This window comes from Myotis myotis, unplaced genomic scaffold (genome assembly GCF_014108235.1).
Source record: "Myotis myotis isolate mMyoMyo1 unplaced genomic scaffold, mMyoMyo1.p scaffold_m19_p_9, whole genome shotgun sequence".
Classification (NCBI taxonomy): domain Eukaryota; kingdom Metazoa; phylum Chordata; class Mammalia; order Chiroptera; family Vespertilionidae; genus Myotis; species Myotis myotis.
The window spans coordinates 67,718,193-67,732,666 of record NW_023416401.1 but is presented as its reverse complement, the minus strand read 5'-3'; the positions used below and the strand labels follow the sequence as shown (position 1 = coordinate 67,732,666).

The 14,474-nt window shown below is 37.8% G+C and overlaps 1 protein-coding gene across 4 annotated transcripts in view; it reads right to left on the bottom strand.

Annotated features, from left to right (window-relative positions):
* PLCB1 (phospholipase C beta 1) overlaps window positions 1–14,474 on the bottom strand; it is a 628,875-nt gene that overhangs the window by 573,201 nt on the left and 41,200 nt on the right. The gene's annotated exons all lie outside the window — the stretch shown is intronic.

The following is a 14,474-nucleotide window of genomic DNA, read 5'->3' as shown; positions in this document are numbered from 1 at the left end:
ATACCAGCAAGTAGCAAATAGGGGTTATCCTAACACATGAAAAGAAAAGCTCATTTCAATAAATCCAGAGAAGTCATTTGACAAAATTTAACACCTATTTATGATTGCTCTGATAAGGGTTAGCTAGCTAGCTTAATTAGGCAGACAGGAAAGGGGGGGTCTAGGAAGGATGAAGGCATTTCTGGCCCGAGCAATTAAAACAACCATAAACCAAGGATAGAGGTATCTCTGGTCTGAGCAATTAAAGCAGCCCTGACCTGAGCAGCTGGGAGAGCCATAGGGGTAATAAACCATCTCTGGCCAGGACAACTGAGAGAGAGCCATAAGGGAGATCAAAAGCAACACCAACCATTCAAGATTGGGGGGGGGGGGGCGGGGGGGAGAAAAAGGAAACACCATATGGGCTTTGAGCTTTGAAACTAATTTTATGTAGCAAAGTGACCAATGAGGAAAGCATAGGGGTCCCAAATTAAGGAAAGGGTCCAATTCAAAAAGGTCATGTTCAGACAAAGAGCTAAAGCCTTTATAAACCCAGAGACAAAGAGACTCAGAAGATTCAGATTTTGGATTTTTTATTTTTTCCCATTAGAGACAGAGAAAGCAGGCTTTTCCCATTGCCCAGTGGAGTTTATATATGCTTCTAATAAACTTCTACATTTTATTAAATAAATACCTTAGTGCACAAATTTATTCTTTAACTTGGTTGGACAAGAACCCACGGAAGAGAAGTCTGCACCCTGAACCCCTCATTTCAGTTCTAAAGCCCTTAGCAAGTCAGGTATACTTCCTTAACTTGTTAAGGAGCATCTTTTAGAAATCTAAAGCAGACATCATGCCCAATAGTAAAACGTAAGAAGCTTTCCTTCCAAGATCAGAGAAAATACACAGATCCAGACAGCCTTTATTCAGTGTTGTGCCAGAGGGCCTAGATGACAAGATGACAGGAAAAAATGAAATGGTAAAAAGGTTTGGAAAAATGTGACTACGTGTAGATTATATACTTACTACTTTCCTACATTAGAAAATCCAAGAGAATCTTCAGGAAAACAATTTAAATGCAAAAGATAGTTGATCAAGATTAATGGTTACTAGATCAATATTCTAAGATCTAATGGCATACCTATACACTAGATTATCCAATTTGAAAAGACTGCAAACAAAATTACATCATTCTCTGTAACAAATAAACTTTAAAAGAACTTAAAAATAAATAAAATATGAGGTCCAAGGCCTTTATAAAAAAATTATATTACTATGTATTGTTGAGACTATAAGCTTTCTATAATAACATATATAATAATTATATTCCTACTTCATACCAAACATGAAAGTTAATTTCATGTGTATTAAGGCTCTAAATGTTACAAATAAAAATTTGACAGTTTGGAAGGAAGTACTGAAGGCTAACTTTAAAATATAAGTTGGATTAGATTTCTTAAGCATATTACAAAAAAGCATAGCCCACAAAAAAAAAAAAAAAGACTGATAAAAGTGACCTAATTATTATGGTCATATAATGGTTATGACATAGTTCATTATGTCAAAGGACAGCATTAACAAAATTAAAAGAGAGACTTCCAAATGGGAAAAGCTATTTGCAATACAAATGATTTGACAAAGAATTAATATCCAGAATAGATACTTTTGTAATCAATAATAAAATGCAGTGGTAACATCTATGTGCCTGAGTATGCCCATTTGTAGAATGGAGACAATAACAGGACCTACTTTAAATAATTTTTATGAGGATCAAATAAGCTAATATGTGTAAGTTCTTAAAGCAGAACCCATCACAGGAATCATAAGTATTTGTTTCATTACTACATATTAAATATGAGATACAACTTTAGACAATAAAAATTTAAAAATAAAATAAATAAATATGAAATACAGGTACAAATATGTCCACTATGCTATGTTTTCAATTATTTCATAAATAATATTAAAGTAAAAGATAAGTTGTAAACAAGAATTATCTGTAATATAACTGAAAATTATTAATATGCTTACTATACTAAAAATAAGAATAAGAGATGCATCCTAATTGAAAATTTAACTATAACACATTACCAAAACTAATGAAATAAAAAAGGAATAACATATGCAAGGAGGTTCCAACTTCAAAATAACCAAAGAAATAAAACCGAGTCAACAGCGAGTTATTTTTGTATTGTTGACAATTTCTTGTTTTGGTAAACATTTATGGAAATGGAGACTTTTACACATTCTTGGTGAGAGTTAAAAATTGAAAGTCTTATTCTGGAAATAAATTAACTGAATGCAGCCAAAGACTCAAATGTTTATATACATGAATTATTAATTCCAACTCTAGACTTTTACCCAAAGGAAAACATCTGGGCAAAATCAACATACAGGACGTCCACTGCAACACTGTTGATAATGGTAACATTTCCATCAATATGAGAGCAATTAAAGCCAATATAAATCATCCACAGAAATGGATATTCTTCAGCCTTTAAAAATCATAATTTTGCTGTGTATTCATAGTCAATGAATTATACTATGGTGAAGTAAGATGCTAACATTAAGGGAAATTGTACTATTTTGCAACTTTTACAAAATCTAAAATTATTTCAGAATGAAAATCTAAGAAACATATACAACTACAGGATAAAAAAGGAAATCCTTAAGGTCTTAAATCATCTTGCCCCATCTACCTCTCTCCCTTTTTCTCACCTGTTTCTTCCTCTGACTCTCTTAGCTCCACCTACATTGGCCTCACATTGTAAACTCTACAGGTGGCAGAGGTAAAGCTCCCCTACATCTCAAAGAGTATAGGAGTCCTCCACCTAGAACATTTGATACACCCCACCTGCACCCACACTTTATCTAGGCCTCAGCTTCCACTTGCCCAGGGGTCTCTGAACCCACAGCTTGAGTCAGGTTCCTCTGTCATGCACTCTTGCAGAATGGCCTACTCTCCCTCCAGGGCACCTATCTCAGTTGGTAATCACCGGCATTTACTGAGGAATTCATTCATCGTAATAATCTTTTCAAAGCTCTATGGCATCTGAGAATAACTGTGTTATCTCCAGCTCTAAGGTTCTGACACAAAATAGATGATCAAAGTAACTTCAGAATAATGAATACAGATATGAATAAATAAAGAATAAATTTAGTGTAACGGTCACATCATCTCTCTCTGTAAATTTACATATATATATATAAAACCTAAGTGACCTTTACGACAGAACGACTGGAAGGACCGGTCAACCAGTCGCTATGATGCTCACTGACCACCAGAGGGCATACGCTCAACACAGGAGCTGCCCCCTGGGAGTCAGTGCACTCCCACAGCCAACCTCCAGTGGCCGGCCAACCTCCCGCAGACACTCCCCCTCCCCCCCCCGCCCCCCCCCCTGCCAGCCAGCCCCAATTGGCCCCGATCAGGTCTGGACAAGATGCCCCGATCAGCCCCAATTGCCAGCCAGGCAGAGGGATCCCACCCATGCACGAATTCGTGCATCGGGCCTATAGTTGTTCTATATATTTTGAATAACATAAAGACAAATTATTTTTATATCTTGTTTCAAAAATTTTCTTTTTGCATAGTTTTTTTCTTTACTTTTCTAAAAGATTTTCTGCTTAATACCATATGGGAAAGCTCATCTCCATAATGTAGAATAATTATGTGAAATGTGTTTTACAATATTTTTTTCTATGTAAGGCAGAGAAAAGGCTATTAAATGTTATGCAAATAAGAATCAGTAGAAGGGGCTCAGAAGAAGTCATCCCAGTGTAAAAGAAATTAGATATTATGAAAGACCAATTAAATTTGTTTCTTCAGTCTATTAAAGTTGCTCTTTAGTGGGGTTATTACATCACTTTTCAGAGAACAAAATGCTGGTTTAGACTGATAATACTGTGTGACCACTGAAAACATTCCCTTCCCCTTCTAATATGAAAAAATGTGAGTCTTCTAGCAATGAGATATATCTATTGCTCTCAAATCTTTTTTTTAAAAGGTTAATGTTTACTTAGTATATATGGTTTATTATAGTCACATTAACAGAGTCTCAGCTGAAAACACATCAGCCTTCCCACTACCTCTTCAGTAAATATCCTATGAATCTGAAACATAAATTTCATCCATGTCTTCATGTCCATTTCTTTATTACTCATCATACTTTTTTGCCTGCATTATAACTATGACAACAACACAGCCATGTACCTTTCCTAAAATTAATATATTTCCACATCCTTAAGTCCATGATTGAGAAGCTGAACAACATTCACTTTGACATGGCAAATATGGTTATTTTAGCTGCATATTAAATATTAAAAATTCAGCTGCATACCTACATTAAGAAAAATGGCATGGTGCACTTATGGGAATTTTGTTCAACATCAGCACTTTAGACTGCAAAACACACAGACAGTTGGTAGTCATATCTCATGATTCTCCAGAAACACTTATCACAAGCCACATTATATCAACCCAAAGAGGGACTAGATTTTAAATATGATTAGAGGTTTAGAATGCCCTAGCAAAAATCACAAAAGAAAAGACCTTAAACAAAACATAATTCTTCTATATTGGGTGTAAATACTGGATTAAATTCCAAAGTCTAATCAATTAACATAAAAAGAAAAATAAGAGTGATGCACACAAGAGAAGAGCTGGGATTTTTGTTTGTTTGTTTTCTACATAAAGAGAAACCAGGAAGCAGCCTGTATGTTGGCTTTATAGTGTCATCAGAGACTCGTGTTTCTATCTTTCTGCTCTGTTACCTTAGCACACAGTTTCCAATATCAAGGTCATTTCATTTCATTGTCCAAGATGTCTGCTGAGGCCCTCAACATCAAATCCATATTTAAGAAGAAGGCAAGGCCTTCATGGATGAATAGATCCATGTAAAAGTACCCAGATGTCTCACACAACACTTCTCATCATATCTCATTCGCCTCAGAGCCACACCTAGCTGCAAGAGAAGCTGGGAAAATATTATTTTAAGCCTAGAGGACAATGTTCTGGTTTAAAATCAAAACAATTAGGAGAATAGATATTGGGGTGGAAAGTTAACAATCTCTGACATTCCTATAAGAATGCAGCAGCGCTTTTTAATTTTTTTCATTAACTAGTATATAAACATAGTTCAAAAATTTTAAAGTGTAAAAAAATTTATACAGTGGAGACTTTCATATCCACCCCTGTATCCATCTGCGTTTCCACCCACCACACAACACTCTTATTTATTTTTTTATATCTCCTTCTAGTTTAATTATACAACTACATGCAAATGAGATTATATTTGTCTTTCCTTTAGGAGCCATTTCTGAGTCAGTACACAGAACATGTCTTCATTCTTCTTCTTTTTATGTTTCTTTCACAGCTACATAATATTCCATGGCTGGATCTAGCAGGATGCATTTGACCAGTCCCCATTTTTTAAACATTCTATTTGGATTTCAATCTTTTTCTGTTACAAACAGTGCACATAAGTTATTTTGCATGGTGCACAGGTGAATCTGTAAGAAAAATTATAAAAGCTGGACTTTGAGGGCAAATGGCATATTTGCAATTTTGATAGATATCGCCAAGTTGTTTTCCATGAATGTTGTAATGATTTACACTCCCACCAGCAACATGTGAACATGTCTATTTTCCCCACAACCTCTCCTAGAAAATGTTTGTCAAGTTAACAGTCCTCTTTATTCTGGAAGTCCTCTGTCAGCTTCTTATTGCATCCTATTATATATGTGTCATAAATTTTGAAATTCCCAGATGGACTCTCTGTGGTAAGATGTGGATGAGCAAATGTCTTAGCAGAGTTATAGATTTAAATAAATTTGTCAGCTTTTTACTGTATCCTAATTATATTTGTACTATATTCTATACTTAAAACCAGAAATCCAATATAATGGTGATCAAGTTCAAGGATGCCAGCATTGAAATTCATCTCAATACTCAGCTCCAAAAAGGTTCAGTTATGGATGAATATTTAAGCCAGAGTCAACCTTCCCTGCATCTTTAATTCAAACTTGCTTTAGAAATGCAGTGTGAACATTGGACTTGAGTAAATGCCAATAATCATTTTATTGGTAAGACAGTAGGGGAGGTTGGGGAAGAAATCTTCAAAGTGACTGAAGTATGCAAACTATGCAAAGGAGTTGTTTACTAAGTGAACCTCATTTAATTGACTTTCACATCATCTAGCAACTTTATTAACTGAAATTTACCCTAACACATGACCATTAAATAGTTCAGTCAGCTGTATTTCACAGTGACATAGCATAACAATTTCTCCAGTGCAGCTCTTGTGATGGCATTTTGGAATTGAAGTCATTCACTTTCATTTTCTTCTATCTATGTAATAAAATTTATCAAAAAGAAAAACCACCCATGATTAGGTAATAGCATGTACCATTCTTAAATATCCTAACTTTGATCATTTTACACTGTGGTTGTTCTGAAAATGTCCTTGTTCTTAGAATATATACACTGAATTACTTAGAGTCAAAGGGCATCATCTCCACAGCTTACTCCAATGTTTCAGGAAAAATAAAATGTACATGGATTTACAGCTTGGTAGATAGAGATACTGATGAAAAAAACAGGAAAATTATGAACAATCAGTAAGTATGTGTGAAGGATATATAGCTGTTCCTTGTTTTAGTCTTGCAAATTTTCTGTAAGTTTAAAATATATCAAAATGAAAAGTTACCAAAAAATAGCCACACAGGTACTTAGCTCAAAATCCTTGTGCGTACATACACTCATCTAATGAGGTTGTTTTTATCATAACTCAGATTTATTTTGCCTCTTGGAACTCCTATTACATCTGTTGATCAGTTTTTCCTTGCCAGAGTGTAATAATTATGAACTTGATTAGTTTACTATGTACTAGCTGGCAACAAATAAGGAATCAGCCAGACCTGGCTCACTCACTTGAGAAAGGACATTAAACATTTGAAACTGTGGCTTGACCTTCAGTGAACTGCACCCGTAACAAAACCAGGGCATTTAGACGAATACATGAACATCTCCGGGCCACTAGTTACTTATTAAATGGTTCCCTGGTGACCCACGAGAGTTAATGCTGGCTCTTAAATGCCCAACTTGCACCAGCCTGAGCACTGAGAATGGAAAGCAATTGGAGCATTATGTACTTAACAGGTTATCTGTAGACAGCCCAACACCCAGCTTGCTTTGCCTATAAACACAGCAGCCAGCCGATCCGGAGGCCTGCCTATCAAAATAATTGTCTAAAATCTTCACTTTGCTGTGCTGCCATCAACCCAGAGCTGTATGAAGGTCTGGAGCTCACTAACTACAAAACATCACTTGTCCATGTCCTGGAAGGTTAAGGTATTTCAAAATCACAGTACTGGTACTTAGGAACAATTACTTTGAAAATAAACTTGTAAAAGGGAGCAACTTAACATGATAAAGCAAAAGTAATGTTAAATTTTTAAATAGTAAGTACAAAAAGAGAAATTAAGAAAGTAGTTATCTGAGAATTTCAGGTGCTATACACTCTGACCTGCTTAATGATTAACCAGGCTTCACAAAAAGGGCATTAGGAATGTAGCTATGAACAAAATAGGGAATGCAGACCATACTTCAGTGATGCACTGATGTTGGTGTCACCTGCCATTTAGAATTTTGTTTTTCAAAAAATAACTTATGTAAGAACTCTGACTTGAGTGCTTGGCATGAAATCTGTTTCTCATCTATCAGAATATTGGAGAAAGAAAATTAGTGAAGCTGCATGGTCACTATAATTCAGGACATGCTAGGAACATGTTATCTAGTTTTCACATCACAACGTTTTCTTGAATATTCTGTAAAATTATAGTTTTCTCCTCTTCCACACTATGCAAATTTTCTTTCTCCAGCAAAACATTCCCTTAAAGCAGTGGTTCTCAACCTTCTTAATGCCACGACCCTTTATTATCGTTCCTCATGTTGTGGTGACCCCCAACCATAAAATTATTTTCATTGCTACTTCATAACTGTAATTTTGCTACTGTTATGAATCGTAATGTAAATATCTGATATGTAGGATGTATTTTCATTGTTACAAATTGGACATAATTAAAGCATAGTGATTAATCACACAAAAAATATGTAATTACTAGAGGCCTGGTGCACAAAAATTTGTGCACTCGGAGGGGGGGGGGGGGGGCCCTCAGCCCGGCCTGTGCCCTCTTGCAGTCTGGGACCCCTCAGGGAATGTCCACCTGCTGGCTTAGGCCCGCTCAATGGGGGCTCGGGCCTAAGCTGGCAGTCAGACATCCCTCTGGCAGTCCAGGAGCCCTCGGGGGATGTCCACTTTCCAGCGGGGACCAGGCCTAAGCTTCAGTTGGACATCCTTAATGCTGCTGAGGAGGTGGGAGAGGCTGCTGCCATTACTGCTGTGCTGGCAGCCGTCAACCTGGCTTGTGGCTGAGCAGAGCTCCCCCTGTGGGAGCGCACTGACCACCAGGGGGCAGCTCCTGCATTGAGCGTCTGCTCCCTGGTGGGCAGTGTGTGTCATAGTGACCAGTCATTCCCAGTCGTTCTGCTGTTAGGGTCAATTTGCATATTACCCTTTTATTATATGCCTTGTGTATGGGTGGGGGCTGACTGGTTTTCCCTGAAGGGTGTCCCGGATCACGGTGGGGTCCGGCTGGGGTGCCTGGCCAGCCTGGGTGAGGGGCTGAGGGCTGTTTAGACTGGCCACACCCCCTTCAGAGTGGGGGTCCCTGCTGGAGTGCTTGGCCAGCCTGGGTGAGTGGCTGATGGCTGTTTGCAGGCTGGCCACAGACCCTTCAGGGTGGGGGTTTCTGCTGGGGTGCCTAGCCAGATTGGGTAAGGGGCTGAGGGCTGTTTGCAGGCTGGTCAAAACCCCCAGCAGGGACCCTCACCCCTTGAGGGTGTGGCCAGCCTGGATGAGGAGCTGATAGCTGTTTGCAGGCTGGCCACAGCCCCTTCAGGGTGGGGGTCCCCGCTGGGGTGCCTGGCCAGTCTGGGTGAGGGGCTGATGGCAGTTTGCAGGCTGTCTACAGCCCCCAGCCACCCAAGGTCCCAGTGGAAGCTGGCTGGAAGCAGGTATCTGGGATTTATTTATCTTCAACAAAATTGAAACATTTTTGCCTTTAACAGAGGCCACAGCCGGCCAGGGCAGGCAGGAAGCTTGGCTTCCTCCATCGCCAGGGCAACCAAGTCTCCTGCTTGCTCCAGCTTGGTGGCTGCCAGCCGCCATCTTGGTTGGGTTAATTTGCATATAGTCGCTCTGATTGGCTGGTGGGTGTGGCTTGGGGCATAGCAAAGGTATGGTCAATTTGTTTCTCTGTTATTAGATTAGATATATGTGTTTTCCGATGGGTCTTAGGCGACCCATGTGAAAGGGTCGTTCGACCCCCAAAGGGTTCGCGACCCATAGGTTGAGAAACACTGCCTTAAAGCATTGTAAATGGTTAGGTATTGAGGTTTCTAAGGGAATCTAAGGATGACAGATATCAAAGGGCGGGGAAGCTGTCAGTTCTTAAAGCTTTCCAACTTCAAACAGAGAGTTGTTGAATAGATTTCAACATGAATAATATGAACATAGAAAATTTGAATGACTGAAAATTGAATACATTATCATATTCATGTTTCTTAAGAAGATATGGATGATAACATATTGTAGTTTTGACAAATTTTACAATTTGATAGAATATTCTAGCACGTTTAACCACAAGTTCAGTTGTGTTTCCTCTGACTGCATAAAACACATGCCAACATTTCCGGTCCAGAAGTAAAAGACCTGTTTTTCTGTGTGATATCTTTGCTTTTTATAAAATTCAAATGGAAATGCCTTTTGTCTATCTATACCAGTGGTTCCCAAACTTATTTGGCCTACCGCCCCCTTTTCAGAAAAAATATTACTCAGCGCCCCCTGGAAATTATTTTTTTTTAAATGTTAATAGCAATTAAACAGAAAGATATATGTATTAATGTTTCTACCTTTTTCGTAAAATATAGTAAAGAAAGGTGTAAATTAGAAACATTGAAGTTTGAAATTATGAAACTATTTATTGAACTCAGAATAGAAAGGTAATACAAAAAAAGTTAAAACAAATGCACCTGTGGCCATCACCGCCCCCCTGGATCGCTGCAGCGCCCACCAGGGGGCGGTAGCGCCCACTTTGGGAATCACTGATCTATACAATAAAAGTCTTCCTAATTCTAATAAGAGAAAACTTCTATCATGTTTACTCAGGCAACATTATTTTTAAATATTACAATTACTTGCCTCTTTGGACACCTCATTTCTATTTCTAAATCATTTGCTTTACAAAATTCTCCTCTGAAACAATTGAAATATTTTAATTACCTATTAAATTACAATAGCACCAATTATTTACTAATTATAGCAGTCAACTACACAATGCTTTAAGAGTTATAAATTCACCTTCTGGGAATCTATTTCTTGATACAGTCAATGCTTAGGTGCTATTGTCTGAAGATTTAGCTCATTATATAAGACCCTAATACAGATAAGTCTAGATTTTGAAAAGTAAAAAAAAAAAAAAAAAAAAAAAAAAAAAAATCACACTATACTTTGAATGGGTCAGGAATTACATATGTGAATGAAAATGGCCAATTCCCAAGAAGCTTCCAAAAGAACTATGAATGCTGTTTATAAGTTCATGGCTATTCCTATCAAAAGATTATCATGTAATAATGACATAAATCTCCTTTTGTCTTGAAATCCATATTGACCTTTTAGATTCCAATTTTAACAAGGAAATACATCTCCCCTCTGAATGAGATTAAAAATGCAGCCTGAAAGGCTTAACACACAGCAGAGCCCAGGTTTTTTTATATTTGTTTTCTTTTTATGGAAAGCAATCATGGTAATTGTGTTACACTGCATTATTGTTCCCAGGACTTCACCCCTCCCTGTGTCTGCTTCCTTTGCATTTCCTCCCACTAGACCCTTTGAGACTGGGCTTGGCTATGTAACTTGCTTTGGCCAAAAAAATATGTTAGTGGATATGACATAATAAGCAAAGACTTCAACTGTACTTGTGCAGCTGGTCTTACTTCCTAGCACTTCTGCCATCACCAGAAGAAGAGCCTTTTTAGACTGGCCATTGGCTCTTAAGCCTGGCTCTCCAATAAACAAATGTAGGGAACACCAGAACCTAATCCACAGCCAGAGCCTGGAGCAGACCAAGTCTAGCACACAGCTTGATATCAAGTTCAGATAAGCCAGCCCAGATCAACCAACCCCAGGACAACCTATAGACAAGAGAGCTAGAAATATTGATCAGCGTGGTATGCCGCAGAGATTCTATGGTTATCTGTTACACAAATAACTGATTGATACAGTAATCAATTATGTAAGTTTTTAGCACTGATACACACACACACATACATTATTCACACATACATATTCATGTGATGGTATTATGAAAAATTGCAGAGGTGGAAAAATTGCCAGTACTCTGCTAATAACCACCATTGCAGATATTGACCATTTCTATAATTACAAGTGCAAAGAACTGCAGAAAAGATCAGCATTGAGAATTCTAGGAAGAGGAGAGACACCTGGCAGTCACTACTATTGAGAAATGGAGAGTGGACTTACACTGGCCCCATCCATTCCATTCCATTCATTCATGCAGCAATTTGGGAAATAGAAAACTCGCCAATCTTCCTTTAAAATTAGCTAGGTGAAAAAAGTCTACTTAAACAAAAAGTGAATCTAATTAAAGTAATTAAATTAAATATAATCATTAAAAAAAACCTCTGGACCAAATTATGGATGTCACAATAGAAATGAGAGGAAGAACCAGAATCTAGAATTTTAGACCCAAGCAAAGGACATGGTGGCTGGTTGGATATTTGAGGTGAAGGTGGAAAAATAGGTAAAGATGGCACCATGGTTTTTAACTTCGGAAGAGGAAGGAAGATGATGTGGTGGACTAAGACAGGGATAGAATTAAGACAAGGCCATAGATCCTGAAGGATAGATCATGAAGGATCACAAGCTCACTGTGGGGATTTGAGTTTGGAGGTCTGCAGAGCAGCAGAGTCGAGATGGACAGAAGACAATTGGAAAATAGGTTCCGTATGATCAGGACTATAGGCTGAGACTAGGTTACAGTCTACACACTAGGAGTAGAGGAGATCAGTCAAGAACAAATAAAAGAGTTCCAGTGTAAGCCTTGGAAAGATGCCCAGGGGTTCAGCCTGCCCATCTCCAAAAGCCATCACTATGCTTATGCTGAGGACATGGCCCCTACTGGTGCTCCCAGCCAATAACTAATCCCAACAGAGAGTTAAGGAGGGCCCATTCCCAGGAGACATGGGACTCCTCTGACAGTTGACTTCGATTCAAGGATTCTCTTTCAGGTTTATTGTACCTTCCTTAAAATGCATGCCAGTCTAGGACACTTTTGACCAATCCCTTCTCCCTCTCTCTGTCACGCGAGGTCAAACTTTTACCACAGTCAGAAGGCTCCCCAGTCTCTCTCGGCTCCCTATTCTCACTCACACAGGTGTTCCCCTAATAAAACCCCATCTCAGCATCTGCTTCTCAGAGAATCACAAGAACACACAGGGCGGGCCAAAAGTCGGATTATAGTTGCAAGTACATGAAACACAGAGTTTATTCTTATATTATTATTTACTAATGATTGTATTATTTTCCATGCACACAACTGTAACCCTACTTATGCCTAACCCTGTAGAGTTAACTGGATGGTATTTCTCCCCTCCTTGTTTCACTCAGATTGTTTTAGCATCACAGAGGAAAACCCACAGAAGTTTGCAAGACATTTTCTACCTTCTGCACAAGAGAAAATTTATTCTATAGCACTTCAATCACAGCCCACAAGGCACCAAGGGTCAGGAATAAAGCTATTAAGTAGCCTATCTCCCTATAAAGACCACTCATGTAATTCAAAACCTAAACAATATAGTGAAGAAAACTGACATCAGTTTCATGAATTTAAATGCAGTTCAAACAAATAAAAAAACTTCAGATTATTCTTATATTTCATTCACATATTCATGGAGAATATATGAATAATTTCACAAAGAAAACTTGGAATTAAATCTCTCAAGAGCTAAATTTGCTCCCTGAACATATTCCAAAATAGAAAGTTAAAGATAAAGCTAACATCCACAAAGTAATATAAGATTAAAAGATAATCTCAAAAGAAATCCAAATTCTAGGTAAGAGGACTAAGTATAAACCATTTTTAGTGATTTGCTCTGCCTTAAAAGAAATCACCAGAACTACAACCAAAAAAGAAAAGTAAAGGGAGAAAAACTCCACTTGGATGAAAATGCCATTATCCCATTCTAGAAGAAAGCGAAATGATGCTAACAAAGTTTTGAGGTAAAAATAAGTGTGACCAAAGGATTTTAAAGGTTTTCAAGGGAGGATTCACAAACAAACTTGTGATAGACAGATATTCTTATTCATGCAGCAACTTAGGGCACAGAACACTCATGAATCTTCCTTTTAAATTAGCTGGATGACAAAATCCAGCTAACCAAAAAATGAATCAAATTAAAGAAGTCATGAATGGAGCGCCTGAGACAAAGAAGTGCTGTTGAGCACCGAAACCATTTAATTCATGCTGTAATTTTCTCTCTGTAACAAATAATGGCTATTGATTAATCAAAATAATTTAAAGAGCTAGAGGGACCAGTCTACCAGTGCCCCCTTCTGTCCTATTCTCTCCCACACCAAGTAAGCACTTTCATTCATGTCATATACCATATTTTTCCATATATAAGATACACCCATGTATAAGACACCCCCCACTTTTCCAACCCAAAATTAAGAAATCAACATTTTAAACATTTTGCTGGTTTTCCTCTTAAGGCCTTCTTCTTTTTTTGGCATATTAAGGAGATGTTCTTCCTGTTTTCTCCACTGTCTGATCATACACTCAGTGGGGGGAGGTCCAAATTGTCTCTCTGCAGCTCTGTTTCCGTGCTCTTTTGCATAGCTGATTGCATTCAGTTTGAATTTTTCAGAGTAAGACAATCGCTTACCAGTATTCATCTTTTTATTTTTTGACATCTTTATGGGCTCAGAATGCTGTTCCCTGTTGCATCTGTGCACTCTCCACCTCCACCTCCAATTATGGCATCAGCTGACGTCAGTAACAATAAGACTTGTGATTGGAGGAAGCCTGTTTGACAAGGTATGGGCAGCTACACACCCTCAGCTGACTTCCGTGTATAAGATGCCCCTTGATTTTCAGTCTGATGATTTTAGAAAAAAAATAGCATCTTATACATGGAAAAATATGGTATATTGGTCTATACACAAATACAGACAAGTATATTCTTATTAATTTACTTTATTACACATATTCTGGACTGGAACATTTTACTCATAAATAAATCTTAGAGTTCTTTCTACATCAATACAAAGAACTCTTCTTTCTCCTTTCCCCCTGTTCCTCCTCAGCTGCAAAATATTCCATTGTATGAATGTTCTCAAATTTATTCAAACAGT